Raw genomic sequence first — 17,076 nt, 5'->3', positions numbered from 1 at the left:
CACTGGATGTTGCCCCTCTGGTGCTGTCCACTTTTATTTATTGAAAATGAAGTTATTTTCATGCAATGTATTCTGATCACAGTTCCCCTCCCACATCTCCCAGATCCTCCCCACCCTTCCAACTCAACACCTTGTTTCTCTCTCCCTGAAGAAAACAAACAGACAAATAAAAAGACAAGGAGAATAAAACAAAATTAACAAACTAACAGACAAAAGAAAGAAAGAACACAAGAAATGAAGACACATACACACCATAAAACACAAAATCAGAGATCATAACACACAGATAAAGACTAGTAAAGTTTTTTTAATGCCTAAATGAAGCATTATAAGACAAAAAAAAATCTACAAAACACCATCCAGTTTATTTTGTGTTGGCTATCTACTGCTGTACATGGGGCCTGCCCTTAAGTGTGGTTTGGATACCCAATGAGGCTTCATTGGAGAAATTAAATTAATTTTCCTTTGGATCAGTTGTCAATGGGAGATAGCTTCTTGGTTGGGGATGGGAGCCCCTGTCTACTTTTCTATCTTCTTGGTTGGGGATGGGAGCCCCTGTCTACTTTTCTACCTTCTTGGTTGGAGATGGGAGCTCCTGTCTACTTCTCTGTCTCAGTGCTGGGACCCATCTGGCTTAGACCTATGCAGGCCCTGTGAATGCTGCCACAGTCTCTGTGAATTCATATGTGTGTCAGCCCTGTTGCGTCTAGGTCTTGTTTCCTTGGTGTCCTCCATCTCCTCTGGCTCTTACTATCTTTCTGCTTCTTCTTCCCTGAACCCTGAGGAGAAAAATTTGAGGGAGATATTGCATTTAGGACTGAGTGTTCCAAGGTTTCTTACTCTTTGCACACCTGAAACACAGAACAACTGCATCCTGATTGGCAGTTGCTGTGGGAAGCAAGTAAACAGTTTAACAAGAGCGGAGAACATGCAGTTAGCTGGGGCATTTCAACCCGGAGTTTCTAGAATGGGGTTGAGTGCTTTCCCATAGGACTTTTCATGGTGGGGTAGAAAAGGGAGGTCAGTTCCAGTTTAAACCAAAGATGTCTCCAGCTGAGACAAGACAGAGAAACCTTTGCCCTGTTACACATTTAAATTTCCTTCATATGTATATGTATATATATAAAGAAGCTTCTACTGACTGTAGTAGGTTTCCATATGAGTCCTCAACTGGTTTCTAGAGTTAGCTCTCTCCACACTCCCTCCTTACAACCCCTTACCTCCCCCTCTCCATTTAATCCTCCCACTCCAGTCTTCCCCTCCCCCATTCTCTCTAGCTATATATTCTGGTCCCACTCTCTTGGGCAGTCCTTCCCTCCCCCCTCATTCCTAACTCTGTAGTATTCAGGTAGTAGCATGCTTTCCAAGACTTAAAAGTTAACATCTGCATATAAGAGAATGTATAACATATATTTGTCTTTTGGGGTCTGGGTTGCCTCACTCGGATGATTTTTTTTTCCTAGCTCCATCTATTTCCCTGTGAATTTCATAATTTCAGTTTTAACAGCTGAATACTATTACATTGTGTAATTGTATCATATTTTCCTGATTCATTCACCTGCTAATGGACATCTAGGCTGTTTGCAATTTCTGGCTATTATGAATAAAGCAACAATGAACATGATTGAACAAGTGTCTTTGTAGCAGTATGTAGAGTCCTTTGGGTATATGCCTAAGAGTGGCATAGCCAGATCTTGAGGTAGATCCATTATTCTCAGCTTCCCAAATGGCTGTACAAGTTTGCATTCCCACCAGCAATGGATGAATGTTTTCCTTACCCCATACCCAGCCTGATCTGCCTTTTTTTTTTTTTATCTTAACCATTCTGACTGTCCACTTTTTTGAGACATGGTCTCGCTGGACTGTAATCCACCAAGTAAGCTAGACTGGCTGAATCAGTAAGCCTCAGAGACCTTCCCATCCCCTTCTCCAGCTCTGGGTCACAAGTGCACCTCATTGCATTTGGCTTTTTAACATGATGAGCCAGGTACCTTCAGAAGCGAGTTTAAGATTAAAATGAGCCCATCTTGTGGTCAGGGACTTCACTAATCTGTCAAGCAACCCAAGAGGAACAGCGGACCTAGACATGTCATATCCTTCAACTCTTGAGTATCAGAAATTAAAGCGTTTTAGCTACTGGGTGACTTCTGCAGACCATATATTGCAGCCTTGGAAGCTCCTGAATACCAATCAGGCACCAGAACAGCCTATAATACAGCATTAGCCCATGATGTTCTTTATGGTCAAAGGCTTTGTCTTTTATTAAGTTACTTCTTCTAACATCTCAGCGAACCATGGGTCTCTTGCATGGTCCACCCTTCCCCAGCACCCAAAGCTGCCCCTCTTCCCTGGGTCCTGAAAAAGGTTCTTCCCTCCTCTTCCTTCTCTCTGTCCTTCTCAAGGCCCATCTGACTTCCTTCAGTTTCCTAGGCCACTCGTAGGGGCATTTCTCCTATCAGGACACAGACTCTACTCATGTTCCCCGAAAAGATAGAGAGCTATCCCAGTACGGTCACTGAGCAGCCTGGGGCAAGAACGGACAGTAGCGTCCAAGACTGTGGTCATACTCTTCCTCATCCTTGACTGTTTCCTGTTAAGAGACTACACTTCCCAGCTTCCCTTGCGGCCAGAAGGGCGGGAGTATGGGAAAAAATGTGCTGCTATCTTTTTTTTTTTTTTTTTTAACCCGTAAAGAGTGGCGGCCACATTTTTCCTTTTGGTAGGCATTCAATCATCCCTTCCAACCCTCACCCCCAGCAGAGCATGGGAGTAAGGTTTAACCACGTATGTGACAGAGAGTATGCCCCTCGCCGTGTGTCCGCCCATAAATCTAAGATCACCTCTCTTCCGCCTTTGCATCTCTTTAAGATGCCTCAGAAATCTAACAATCCTCACATCACTTCCCTGTGCTAAATGTGTCCCCAAATCTTCCTCTATGAATTCACCTGATATGGCCCGCTCTCCGTGTAGGTTCCGGGGTAGTATGGGAAGGGTAGAATAAAACCCTGAAAACTGGTAGTCGTTCTTAGGAGGTCCAAGGCTGCCCCTGCCTTGGGGGCTTCCTGCCCCCAGCCCTGACCTCTATGGTCCTCCCATAACACCCCACCCCACCCCCACCCCCATTATCTCGGAAGGGCTGGCTCTTCCCCTCCGAAAGCTCCCAATTCATCCTTTTCCACTGCGCAGTGACTGAGCGCTCTGGGTGGTACTGTTCCCCATTTGTCCTCACAGTTCCTATTTAAAAACAGAAAACAAAGCTAAACAAATTTTAGAAGTGTCTCGATGTTCGTGTGTGGTGTGTGCATTGTTTGCATGTGTTGACATGTGTGGGACCGACGCCCCTCATTTTGGTGTCTTAGACTCTCATATGCGCCACAGGTCTGTTGGAAATGTTTTCAAATGCAAGTGCTGAAAAAAAAAAAAAAAAAACACAGTGAACCGTGGTTTAGACGCTAGAGATCTGTTCTTCTCATGTACCTAGAGTCCTTTAGTAGATAGGTACTTAGTAAAAACTGAAGTTACTCCAAGGCTCTCATCCTGGTATTAAGACAATGTTGTTAGGTCCAAAGGAAACCCCCAGCCTCCCAAAAGGCAGTGCCACTGACTGTCTGGGGATGAAGGGCTGGGCTCAGCTCAGGCTAGACAGCAAAAGCGTTGCTGGTGGACAGATCAAAGTTTACTCAGCACTCTTCAGAGGTTTCTTGTCTGCCAGGAAGAGCCACTTCCCTTGTCCCTTCCTACCTCAGTCAGGCAAATGGGGCAGCCAGCTACAACAGCAAAGCAGGCTGACGCTAACCTCCAGGCTCCTCCACCGCGGACTCCTCCCCGACTCCGCGAACTCCCAAGCTATTCCAGCTCACAGGTTTTCCCTGCTGTCCACTTTCTTCTTTCTGCTCTCCTGACTGTGGCCAGTCTCCTTCCTTCTCTGACCCTGGAGAGGTACCCATGGCAGCTCGGGACGCCCCCAGATGCCCTCTGGCCTCTCTCAAATCTACAATAAGTGTGGCCAGTTTGGAGGTTTCAATCCACGCCTACAGATAGATGCTTTTTAGAGAATGAACTCCAGGAATCTGTAATTCTGGAAGTTTCTCTGGTGATACGAAACCAGAGCACAGCCATTGCTCCTAAGGTCACCCAGAGGGTCGATTCCTCCCCTTCTGAGAGTTTTCAGAGTCTTTTACCTTCCATTCGGGTCAGCTGGCTTCTCGGCATCACCTGTTCCATGTATCCACACAGCTGGTCCACAAACAATATAGCTTCTTCCTGTGTATGCCACGGACATACGGTGACAAACTCGGCTAGGGACATGGGATCTGGCACTATTCTCAAACTGCAGACCCTTCCCCCTCAGCCCATTTTTAAGTACTTTTTTCCACTGAAGAAAGATGGAGTCACTATCAAAATAAATACAGCAACACAAGCAGTTTCTTTTGCCTCCTTTCCTTCTTCCAAAGTTCACTAGTATATAGAGATTTTATGGCAAGCAAAACCAAAACATAAATAAAACTGAACCCCTAAGACAAAGGTCTTTATTTTAAGTAACGAGAGTAGAAAGAGATATGAAGAAAACGTTGGAAACGGGACAGCGGGTGGCAAGTAGTAAGTGCCCCAGAGACAACTTGGGGTGTAGAGAAAGGAGCGGGGCTCCCAGGCTAGTCCCATAGGGCCCTGACAGGTGTAGGGTTGGGGGCACCACAACAACTTCCAGCCATTGGGGATTAGTTAAAACCCTAAACAGAACACAGGTGAGTGCTTGCCCTGGGTTGGATCCCCAGTATCTCCTAAGTGGGGTGTGGTGGTACACGCCTATAATTCCAGCACTTGGAAGGTGGAGTCAGGAATATCTGAAAGTCAAAGTCATCCTTGGCTATCTAGTGAGTGTGAGGCCTGCCTGGGATATATCTGCCTTGTCTCTCAATCTCTTGATATATATGTAGATATAGATAGATAGATGATTGATAGATAGACAGATAGATGATAAATAGATAGAGGCATATATAAAGACATATCAGGAAAAAAACTGTAGAACTCAAGTACACTTTACATCAGAGGAACCAGAAGATAGATAGACAGACAGACAGACAGACAGATAGGCAGGCAGACAGAGGTCTATAGAGAGACATATCAGAAAAAAACAACTATAGAACCCAAGTGCACTTTGTATCAGAGGAGCCAGAGCATACATCTCATCAAAATGAGTGGGAGCAAAGAGTGCTAACACAGGACTCAGCAAAGACAATTCAAGTGAGGAGCCACAGGCCCGTGGGCCTCTAATGGAATACATTAAAACATAAAGCATCATTGGATTTCCTGGTGTGTTTGAACTATGAAGAGGGCTTTACCGATTCTGAGGAGGCATCAGAGCAGAGTTAGTGGTGTGTATAAATTAAAACATAGCATTAATTTTTAACTCCAGTGAGAAAAAGAAAATGTTAGATAACAAAGGAAATATTAGCTTTCACTCTGTGCCTTAGCTGGAGAAAATATTTACAGCAATTCTCTAAACATTAGATTTAAACCTGGAAGGTTTTAATTTAACAGCAACACCAAAAAGACACAATTGCACCCCGGAAGAAGGGAGGGAGCCGAGGTGTCAAATCTCACCCTTCAGAGGCGGGAGAAAAGAGTCCACACTCAATCTAAAGACTCGTCACATGGCGTGACCAGAAGCCACAGCTGTTGAAAGTGAGTTCCGTTGCTCTGGTGGCGGTGGCTGGGTGGGAAAGGGTCATCTTACAGCCCACAGGGAGTTTTTTCAGTCAACAAAACCCACAGGTCTGTAATTCTTTCCCCTCAGAGTCACCCAGGTCAGCCAAAGTCCTGCCCGGAGGATTGCCACGTGTAGGCGCTAGGGATTTCACAACCAGTGAACCCCAGGTGAACTCGGATGGTCCTTTTTTCCCTGATCCAACAGTGTCAGACCAGACAGGAAGGAGACGTTGATGTGGGGAATGAGACGAGGGTCTCTCCCACAAGCCTTTTGCATCTACTTTTGTTACCAATCTGATGAGCTGTGAGCACGCTTCTCCACGGACCCAGTGGACAGAGAACTCCCTGCAAGTTTGAATGCATGAACTCCAGCCTTATTCTTCCCACATTATGGGTGCTTAGCTGCTGTGAGGAACCACACCCTTCGGCTCTAGCCGTTCTTTCTGATTCTCTCAGGAATGCAATGATCGATTACACATCGTGTTATATATGAAGTGGGCACCCCTAATGCTCGAGGGGCACCCCAGCTTTCAGAGATAACACAATCCAACGGTCCTGTGCAAAATGTGAATGAAGTAAAATATAAAATTACGACCAAGCAGTCAAGCCCAGAGTGCAGAGAATGGAACAACTGTGGGCGTTGACACAGGACACACACAGACACACAGACACACACACAGACACACACACACACACACACACACACACACACACACACACACACACACACGGAAAAGAAGGTGGAGATTTCCCTCCACTGCCTTCTAATAGCTAGCGCTTTTCTCATGGACTATGTTCACGCTGAGGGTGGAACACAATGTTCCACCAGGGACACCATTGTTGACAGGTCAACAAAGCACAAATTTGGTTGGCATCCCAGAAGTTTTCTCATGTTTACCTTTGTGCTTTAACTGAGACCAGGAAGTGGTTGTTCTCTTTCCTTCCCAGCAGAACAGTGGAAGCCCCACCCACCCACCCCCACCTCACTCCCCTAACCCCCCACCCTCTCACCCCCGCCAACTGCCTGTGTTGTCCTGGCCACTCCCACAGGGGCTGCTGATGTCGGTTGGTTATTTCTCCCCACGAAGACAATGCCTACACTATTACCTGGGAGTGCTCCCACAGCCTTCACCTGTCCAGCTCCATCTGTCTAGCTTTGGAATGTTGCCTCTCCTCCTCTGTATCTTCAGGAATCCCCAAGACTTACTACTGAGCCCATCAATTCACGTCAGTCCAGCCCTTTAAGAGGTCTTTTGGTCTCATATGGTCTCACTTGTTTGTATTTTCAGTTGTGGAGCCTTTGCTGAACTCAGTTTTTTGGCTCTGGATACTTGACTCTTATTTCACATTTGTGAAAATGTCAGGCGGTACAATGTTCTTTCAGTTTTTTAAATATTTCCCTTTAGTGGGTATGGCCCTGGTGTCTAAACCCTGGGGGGAAGACAACTACAAGAACAGCACAATCTGTTCAAGGCTCCTGAACTCTTAAGTGTGTGTGTGTGTGTGTGTGTGTGTGTGTGTGTGTGTGTGTGTGTGTGTGTGTGTGTGCTGGAACGCTTTTTTCTAACTACATGCATCCTAACAGAGATCTTGGCGCTCACAAGACTCCTCAGAAGTAATTTAGAATGAAGAACATTTTAAAATGTTGCATTTGGTCATCACAAGCTTCTCTTACCAGTTGGAATTCCTGGCCACTCCCCCCACCTACATGACCGCACTGTGCCGGGCCTTATGTCCTACAGTGCATGCTGCTGCATGATCGCATAATTTGGGCACAGCAATCTATGTGCATGCGTGGCATAGCTCCATAGCCCATATGCGCATGTGCAGGGGAATCCGTAAGTGGGACACAGACTCCTCCGCCTTCTTCTTCTCCTTCTCCTCCCTGCCTTCTCTCTCCGCATGTGTCTTCCACAGGCCTGGTCACGCTCTCTTCTGTCTCTCTCTTCTTCTAATAAAGCTCTGATAGCAGGTGGTGACGCACGCCTTTAATCCCAGCACTTGGGAGGCAGAGGCAAGTGGATCTCTGTGAGTTTGAGGCCAGCCTGGGCTACAGAGTGAGTTCCAGGAAAGGCGCAAAGCTATACAGTTTGTCTCGAAAAACAAAACAAAACAAAACAAAAAGCTCTGATAGTGGGTTTTGTCATGCCTCGTGGGCTTTCTCGCACAGTAACACTGCCACTTAATGAATAACACAGCACCGCCACATTAAAACCAACACAACCCAGTAGGAGAGTGTTAGGGAGCTTTTCTGCTCTAAATTAATTTGTCCGTCTTGTCAACATATATGGACTCCACTGACTGCTTGACCCTGCCCTGGGCACTGGTAGTGTAGTATAAGTCTCAGGTTTGGGAGGCTGTGAAGTGTGCTCTCTCCGATTTCTTTTGAACTCAACAAGAAGATGAGGCACCAGCTGCCATTTTCCATAATTTACCCATGTCCTATTGTATGATTTAATGTGTAGGAACATTTTTGTGTGGGCAGAAGTCACAGCAAAATGATCCCCGTAAGCCCTGTTCCAACCACGTTGAGGCAACTGACAGGCACAAGCTCTGCTTTCAGGAAACATAGTCCTGGGAGAAACTGAGGTTGCAGGGTCCTGTCTATGGAGACATGTAGAGGGGCCAATGATCCAGATTGCCACAAAGTAACTCATGGGAGCTCAAACTGGAGAGTAGGAATCACCAAGCCCCAGTGAGGAAAGCAGGAAGCAGCAGGCATCAGGACCCTCAGTGATGTAGTTAGAGCGGAAACCGGACTAAACTGGACTAGGGTGAAAAGGAAGGAGGCAGCTTCCAATCATGGAAGGCACTGGGGGAGGAGGCAGATCCCAGAGGGTCCTGTTAGGATAATGGAAGGCACTGGGGGAGGGGCAGATCACAGAGGGTCCTGTTAGGATAATGGAAGGCACGGGGGGGGGGGGGGGGGGCAGATCACAGAGGGTCCTGTTAGGATAATGGAAGGCACTGGGGTGGGGGGCAGATCACAGAGGGTCCTGTTAGGATAATGGAAGGCACTGGGGGAGGAGGAGATCACAGAGGGTCCTGTTAGGATAATGGAAGGCACTGGGGGAGGAGGAGATCACAGAGGGTCCTGTTAGGATAATGGAAGGCACTGGAGGAGGGGGAGATCACAGAGGGTCCTGTTAGGATAATGGAAGGGGGGCAGATCACAGGGGGTCCTGTTAGGATAATGGAAGGCACTGGAGGAGGGGGAGATCACAGAGGTCCTGTTAAAGAGGCTTTCTACCGTGATAGTCAGTGAAGCCATTTAAACATAGGAGGTAAGCAAACAGATTGCATTCCATAAACTTGGCAGCGTGGCCTTGGAGAAGACAAAACGCAGCAGATAGTGATAGTCTTTCAGGAGGTCGTGGGAAAGGACGCAGCAGGTGACAGGAGGGTCCAGTCAAACCAGAACCTTCTAAAAGGAGCAGCAGGAGCATGCGGGTGCTGTTCCCTAAGCAAGAGCTCACGGAAGAGCAGGTTCGGAGAAAGCCCTGAAGATGACTGCCAAGGTACCAGCAGTCTGATCCCATTGGGTTCAAGTTGCCTGAGGACACTCAGTTCTTTTAATAGTTATTTAAAAAAAAAAAAAAATGGGCACCCATTGTCTTGATCCCAAGCTGCTAAGCATTTTCATCTGATCAATTTTCATTCTGAGGGTGGGTCTCATCACTTCCAGAAATATCAGCTTAGAAAGGTCTAATGAAAGAGTGCTTAGAAGAAAGCAGTCACCAGTGACCCACTGGGGAAGCGAGCAGGTGGTATGGACAGACACTGAGGACAAGCTACCCACATGACCTGAAGAATAGGTTAGAAGAAGGAGCTAAATGTGATGCCTTGACCTCACAGGTCCAAGGCCCATGTTTATTCCTCTCAACACAGATATCTGATACCTTCCTAAGAAGACAGTGAGTTTACAGTTTTGCTTATTTTTCCATGAATTTGAGACTTTGATGAGTACAGTACACATGGATTGTGTGCCCAACGGCCTTGGCAGGAAGGTAGCTTAGGAATTTCACATGAATCATGTTGCTCTTTCCATCCACACCCATCACCTTTCTCCAGTTACTCTGGTTTTGTTTGGTTTGCCGTGAGAGTCAATGTTTTTCTTCGTATCTGTACATTTATGTTGTGCCCAGATAGAATTCAGTTTCATCTCCATTTCAAAAAGATTCACTTGACCATTTGTCCTTCCCTTTCCTGACCCTCTGCTTCCAGAGCTCCCACTTAGAGCCAGGGGAAAAAAAATGGCCTCAGATCACAGCCTTCAAGATACATTTCCTATTTCCAAGTCCAGGAGGCCTCCACGGGTTCCAAGATGGAGGAAAGAATGAAAGAGAGTGGTGTCCTCTGATAGAGCAAGCTTCTCTCTTTAATTAGTGAACAGCAGAGTGCTTTTCAGTACGATTTGTCCCTAAATCAACTGCTTGATAGCTGAATACAACATACAGTTATCATATTTTCTTTAAACTTCAAAAAAGGCCTTAGAGCAAGCTTTAATTTCTAGAAAGCTGGTACCCTACTAATAGTGATTAAAAATTAACACTGCAAAATAATAACTCTTCATTTCCTCAGATGAAATAACTGCATTTTCACTATTAAAATTTAAAAGACAGATACAAGTTTTTTGGGAAGTCTACAAGAAATTCATAATTAGTCCCCAAAGAGGTAAGGAGACCTGGAGGTCAGTGAGAGACACATGGGAATGGATTTCATAAAGTATTAACATTTTTGGAGATATGGTCTTAAGTCAAGCCCCTTTGGGCTAACGGCTTGTTCTCCAGCAAAGTGGAGTTAGCGCTGCAGAAATCTCAAACTAGCCACTTCCAGGGAAGCACTTACAGTGTAGCCGGTCATAAGGCCTGTGTGATTTTTGGAGAGCTCACCCCTGTAAGTCAGTTATGTTTAGCACTCTTGTGGAGCTTTTGAAGCCTTTGAAGAACCTCAGAGCCTCTCCACAAACCCAGGACAAGTTGCTGAGGAAGATAACGTCTCCAAATGTCATGTAACTTGCTTGATGCTTTCTACATTGGTGACAGCCTAGGGAGGAAGGAGCCCACTTGGCTGAATTCTCTAAATGTCACATCCTCACTGAGCCTCTAGCAGCCTCTGCCTCTGGGCACATGTTCACTGCAGGGCAGCCCATGCCGGCAATACCTTCAAAACACTGGCTGATCTCTGCCCACAGCACTCTTAACAGAACAGAAACTCATTCTGACAGGATCTCGCTTCGTGTCTGTGAGCCCATTCATTCAGCTCTGACAACATGCCTTAGCTTAGGTAACTCCTCACATATAACAAACTTGTCTCACACACACAGCCGTGGACGCTAGCGCATCTGCTGTCTGATGAAGGCTTGCTTTCTTCTGGATGGAAGTATTTTCATTAACCTCATACAGGCAAATAAGCTCCCTTCCATCTCTTTTATAAGGCTACCCATTCCTTTCACGAAAGTTCCATCCAATCATCTAACTACACGGAGCAGAAGGAAATGGAATGCGGTTGACTAAGCGATCAGACTGGTCATATGTGACTCATCCACTCGCCTGTTGTTCTTCCATCTCCTGTTCCGGCCACACAGGCCTTCTCTGCTCCTCAAGCACTCCGTGTGGCCACTTTCCGACCAGGAAGCTCCAGCCAGCCTGTTCCTCTATCTGCAACACTCTCTTCCCTCCCCTTTACCTAGTCTCATAAGCACACTTCAGTTCTCTTCAGTAAACTCCTTGTCCTGGAGTAGTTTACCTTTCCTGGAACCAATGGCCTTCCCTTCAGAAATGTATCACAACATATAATTATATTATATTAATTAAATTAATTAATGGCATCCTTCCCCATGAAGCTTTGATTTCTATATGGGCAAGGCCCATATCTATTTTGCTATTTCCTAATGGTCCAGGTATTTCACGGCCTCTCAGTAAATGCTTGATGTGTGAATAAATGGTTCCATGACAAAGCATCTTTTATAAACAGAATATCTGAGCTCACACCCAACCACTACAGCACAGGATGTAATCATCCAAATTTCTATGCTAAAAAGAGCCAGTTTTCTCTTGTATCTTGTATTGTGTTCACTAGAATTTATTAGTACATTTTGATTATCTTAATTCACACATCTCTTCTCTCTAGGAAGAAAATACATGCAGACTTACATACATTGGCCAGATGTTGAATGATCCAGTTGGTGTAATGGAACTTTCTAAAGTTTTTTCCTGCTAGAGCCTTGATCCCTACCTTTAGTCAGAGGATGATACACAGGGAAGGTTCCATCACTATCTAGCTGAGAGCAGAGGCAAAGAGGAAGCTTGTTTGGGTTGTATGCTGGTAGTTTTGTGTCTACTTGACATAGGCTAGAGTCACTGGAGAGGAGGGAGCCTCAAAGGAGAAAATGCCTCCATAAGATCAGGCTAGAGCAGGCATGGAGGGTATTTTCTTAATTAGTGATTGATGTGGGAGGGCCAAGCCCATTGTGGGTGGTACCATTCCTGGGCTGGGTGTGCCTATAAGAAAGCAGACTGAGAAAGCCATGAAGAGCAAGCCAGTAAGCAGCACCCCTTCATGGCCTCTGCATCAGCTCCTGCCTCCAGGATCCTCCTATATTTGGGGTCCTGTCCTAACTTTCTTCAATGATGAACAGTAATATGGAAGTGTAAGTCAAATAAACCCTTTTCTCCCCAATTTGCTTTTTGGTCATGATGTTTTCATCTCAGCAATAGAAAACCTAACTAAGACAAGTCGCTTCTATGTCAGAATAACATTGATTTAGAATGAACAGAAGTATATTGGTCTCTCAGTTGTAGAGGCTGGAAGTCCAGCATGTAGAGGGTCACATCTGATGAGGGTCTGTGATGGCTGTTCTTCATTGTCAACTTAACTACATCTGGAATTAACTAAAATTCAACCAGCCTGCTTGCCCTCACTCTCATTGGCAAGTCCATTCCTTCACTGGTGTTAGAGCCTGCTTCTTCAGGATTCTGATGTATACTGAAGACCAGCTGAGACATCCAGCCTTGTGGACTGAACCACTACTGGATTCTTGGACCTTCCATTGGTAGACAGCCATTGTTGGACTAGCTGGACCACAGCTAGTAAACCACTTGGATATGCAAATATATATATATATATATATATATATACACACACACATTTATATACATGCATACATACATATAGAGTTATTGTTGTTGTTGTTGTTGTACAATAACATAGTCGAAGACATCACATGGATGAGAGAGAGCAAGAGTGGACAAGAGGAAACCAAACACTCACCTACACAGTAAATTCACTTCCTAGTTTACTCATGAAGAGAATCCTCAGGATGTAAACACCTCCCACTAGAACTCATTTTCAACACTGTTGTGTTTGGGGATTAAATGCAAAACATTTCCAATGCAAGAATTTTCTGGGGGCATATTTAAAACATAACAATGATGTTTCTAAACAGCTGCATCCCTGCACATACGAGCCTCCCAGAATGCCCACCATCACCCTGCTGCCCTCAGGAGGCTCTCCCTCCCCCTGACACAGGCCCCGGGTACTTCAGGGCGGTGCCAAACCCAGCCTTGTCCTCTTCCTCCTCTCACACACAGAAACAAGCACACAGCCCTACCCAAGGTTTCTAAGTAAATACCGCCCAAAAGGAGACATACAAAGCCCACTATCTACTGTTTTCCTACTCGTGGCAAGGCAAAATTACACATCATTGGACTCGCTCTCACTTCCATCTGCTCACTTTATATTAACCCTTCTTTGAAATACTGTGCTGGTTTTACGATGTCGATCATGCCGCTAACTGAAACCATCTTTTCCTTTGAGATGCTCATATGGCCAAAGGCAGCAGGAGCCTCTCAGGGCCAGTTAGTTCCTGTGGCCTTCCAGCACAGCTCCTGAGGTTTTGAAACTACTCTGGCACCAGCTCAATCCTGGGGTTTTTCTATGTGTGAGACAGGGAATCTCATCCCATGCAGATGTTTTGATTCCTTATAAAGACCAAATTCTGGGCAGGGACTGTGGGCAGGAAGTGAGTGACGAACGTAACAGTCCTTGGCTCCTTTCTGTTGAAGACTGAAGGTCTGTGTCTTTAAGGAGCTGCCCTCTGCCATGCTCTGATGCGCGGTCTCGCGGTGTCATGACCTGGATGTCTTATAAGATAAGAATGTATTGACTTAACAAAGCTTCTTGCTTCTCTGCTCTTTCTTTCCTCGGGGTTATGGAAATTGGTAGAACATACACAGTCTGCAGGCTGACAAAGTTAGTAAGTAAAGGGATGCCACTTCAGACCGGGATTTCCCTAAAACTCGGATTAGAGAATCCTTTCCCAGAACTCTCTTAATCAGAAGCCCAAGGCGGGAACTTCCAACTGTTTGTTCATTGATTCCACCGCCCCATCTCCCGTGAGATCTGGATTATCTTTTTCCTTCCTTTATCTTGGCCATGTGGGTAGGAAGTGATCTGAACATAGCCTGCCCTTTCTGGACACAAAATCTATGAGAAACTGCATTCTGAGGTTGCATCAAGATGATACAATTCTTTTTGAAACTGTTTATCCTCATCAGGAACTTTCTCCCTCACATGAAAAGGGAAGGAAGGATAAGAAGGGGAAACGTGACCAGGGTATGTGAGACACATACCACGGTGAAAGTAGCTATTTTGTACACTAAGGAAAAGAAAACTACTATCATTTTAAAAGAGAGCAATCCTCCCCAGGCAATCAGGTCGCGGCACATTCCCAGGTCAAGGTTAAGGATCAGCATACTGAACGTGGGGAGAAACCATTTGCAGTGTGAGCCAGCACAAGTTGGTGAAGACTCGGGCCTGGCCAAGCTCCAAATCCAGCCTAAATGACCTGTTCACTCCTCATGGAGGTGGCTCGAGGATCACGTATGCTCCCGTTTAAAGTCCTTAGTCTGACGCCTGCGGCAGATGCTTGGAAAGCGGTGGTCTCTCTGATGGTATTATTTCTCTCTGAGCCAGCTGTTGGTGTACTCATCTTGTGGATAGTATTCAACTGAAGGCACAGGTTAGGATGAGCAAAAAAAAAAAAAAAAAATCTGCTGATGAAGTGATGAAGCACTGAAATTTGTTCATTTAAGGATTAATTTGATTGACAGAAATAATGTTGGCAAAAATAACAAGGTGCAGTTGCGAGTTAGAGAAAAGAGGAGGAGCTAGGAGCAGACAGATGTAAGGCAGGTTGGAGCCAGAACCCTTGACCTACTTTGGGGAAAGTTTCCACCCATCCGTGGAAAAATCAATGAGTCAATGGGCAAGTGAGTTCAGAGCTATGGGAGATTAAGCTAAATTAAGTATAAATCCTTATTGAGGACTAAGCCAAAGCCTTAAGCATTCAAAATGACATGCCTCCATCAAGAAGTCAAAGGAAAATCCTATACTCACATATTTAAAAAATTGCCCCACCCTGTCCCTACTCACTCTAAATATAGCACACTGTGGTTACTTGTTTCTTCATTCAGAGTGATTACAGTCCTGAATTAGGACCTACCAAGGCTTCCATCCATCTGTGAGGATGCCTGGAGGTCAAATGCATTCCAGTCTTCTCAGTAGGATGTGATGTGTAATCAATGACACAGTAGACGGAATTGTATAGTCCCTATTCTATAGACTATGCAGTCTGTTTTGTTCTGTTTTGTTTTTAAGCAGGAGGGAAATCTTGGGACTACCTGGCTCACAGCCAATCTGTCCTAATTAAAGCCAATCTGTTTCTGTGGCTACAAATTCATGATAAACATTTCCTTCCAGTTTCTCAAGTACAGAATGAGTTATCCAAGCTAGCTCTCTCTGGCTGACCCAGTTAATGACTGGAGCCAATCGGGGTGGCGTTTTAAAAATATCTGATTAGTAATTCTGTCAAGTTCAAAAGCAAATGTTTGAAATGTACTAGTCATGTGCAACAGAGAGAACCCAAACCTGTGTTGGGGTGGGGGTGGGAGGGCGATCGTCACAACCCAGCCAAGTATTCATGGGATATTAGCCTGTCTAACAGATGTAGCACAAGCCTCGGAACTGCATGAACAAGTGTGTGCACAAACATGCTTCACTCCTTCCTGACTGGTTTCAGGGAGTTTGTCATCCTGCCTGTGGGCCTGAAAAAAGAAGAAAAAATTCTGTGGTTGCTGGTGTTCGTTTTGCAGTGCTGAGGATGAAAAATGTTTTTTATGTGAACTCAAACCCCAAGCCTACCCTACTTAAAGGGATAGAGTTCACATTTACAATTTTACTGGAGCACAGGAATCTCTTTTTTAATGACAAAATTCTTCATTAATTCTTTGGAAATGTCACATCATGTACCCCAATCCTGCTCACCTCCCCTTCTTTCCATATTCACCCCTCACTCCTGCAGCATCCCTTCAGAAGAAACACAAAAAAATCAATTAAAAACAAAACAAACAAACCAACAAACCGCCTCGATCCTCTGTCTTTCCAACACCTCTCCATTCATCCTAGTGGCATCGGGAGCTGCTGTATGTCACGCAGTATACGCTTTTGTCCAATCAGCCCCACGTGCAAAGTGTTCATTGCAATGAGTCATTGCTCTGGTTCAAGGCCTCTGGCACACCGTCATCACTGGACCCTCACCAAATCTCTTCCTGGACATCCTGCTGTTGCCCTCTGTCAAGGAGATCCAGCAGTTATCATTCCACAGGACCAGTCCCTTCACACACAGGTCACAGATGGGGTAGATGTGAGGGGGGGCCAACCCAAGGCCTAGGATGTGGGTCTGGGCGGTAGCTGAACTGGTCTGTCCGGGCCACTATCTGGACCTCACTGTCAAGTGAGGGGCAGAACCACCTCCCCTAGGCCCATTCCATCTGGGCCAGCCCTCCCCTGCTCATGGTGAGGAGCAGGCCATCTCTCCCAAACATCATCAACTCAGACCCTGGCTGCTGCTGGGCCACAGACTCAGATATGGTCCTAGGCAGCAGCAGTCCAGGCCCAGATGACACCATGGTTCCATGTGGCAGCACAAGCCACACAGCTTAGCATGGCCCTGGTGGTGGCACTGCTCGCAGACACCAGCATGGTAACAGGTTGTGGCCTAGAACCCAGGCAGCCATGTGGTCTTTGGTGTTACGATGGGCCACAGACATCAACACAGACCCTAGCTGGAGTAGGGCCATGGCCTACACAGACAAGGCCCTCAGCAGCAGCCCTGACCCAGACAACACCATGGCCCCAGGGAACAATGCAGGTCACTCAGATTGGTGTGGCCCTGGTGGCAGCATAGCCCTCAGGTGCCAACATGGCCACACATTGTAGCCTCGAACCCCGGCACAGGCCACAGACATCAACGCAGACCCTGGCTGTGGTAGGACCATGGCCCAGACATGGTCCTCATCGGCAGCC

The 17,076-nt window shown here is 46.0% G+C and overlaps 1 long non-coding RNA gene across 1 annotated transcript; it reads right to left on the bottom strand.

The window, feature by feature from the left end:
• Window positions 1-240: 240 nt before the first annotated feature.
• On the bottom strand, window positions 241-5,830 carry LOC143273861 (uncharacterized). The gene is made up of 3 exons (XR_013052092.1): window positions 5,605-5,830; window positions 4,182-4,263; window positions 241-779 (listed from the first exon to the last, which is right to left on the bottom strand). It is a non-coding gene; the product is annotated as an uncharacterized LOC143273861 (long non-coding RNA).
• Window positions 5,831-17,076: the final 11,246 nt, after the last annotated feature.

This window comes from Peromyscus maniculatus, chromosome 6 (genome assembly GCF_049852395.1).
Source record: "Peromyscus maniculatus bairdii isolate BWxNUB_F1_BW_parent chromosome 6, HU_Pman_BW_mat_3.1, whole genome shotgun sequence".
NCBI classification, from domain to species: Eukaryota; Metazoa; Chordata; class Mammalia; order Rodentia; family Cricetidae; genus Peromyscus; species Peromyscus maniculatus.
Note: the sequence above shows the minus strand (reverse complement) of the source record. Positions and strands in the feature narration are given on the sequence as shown.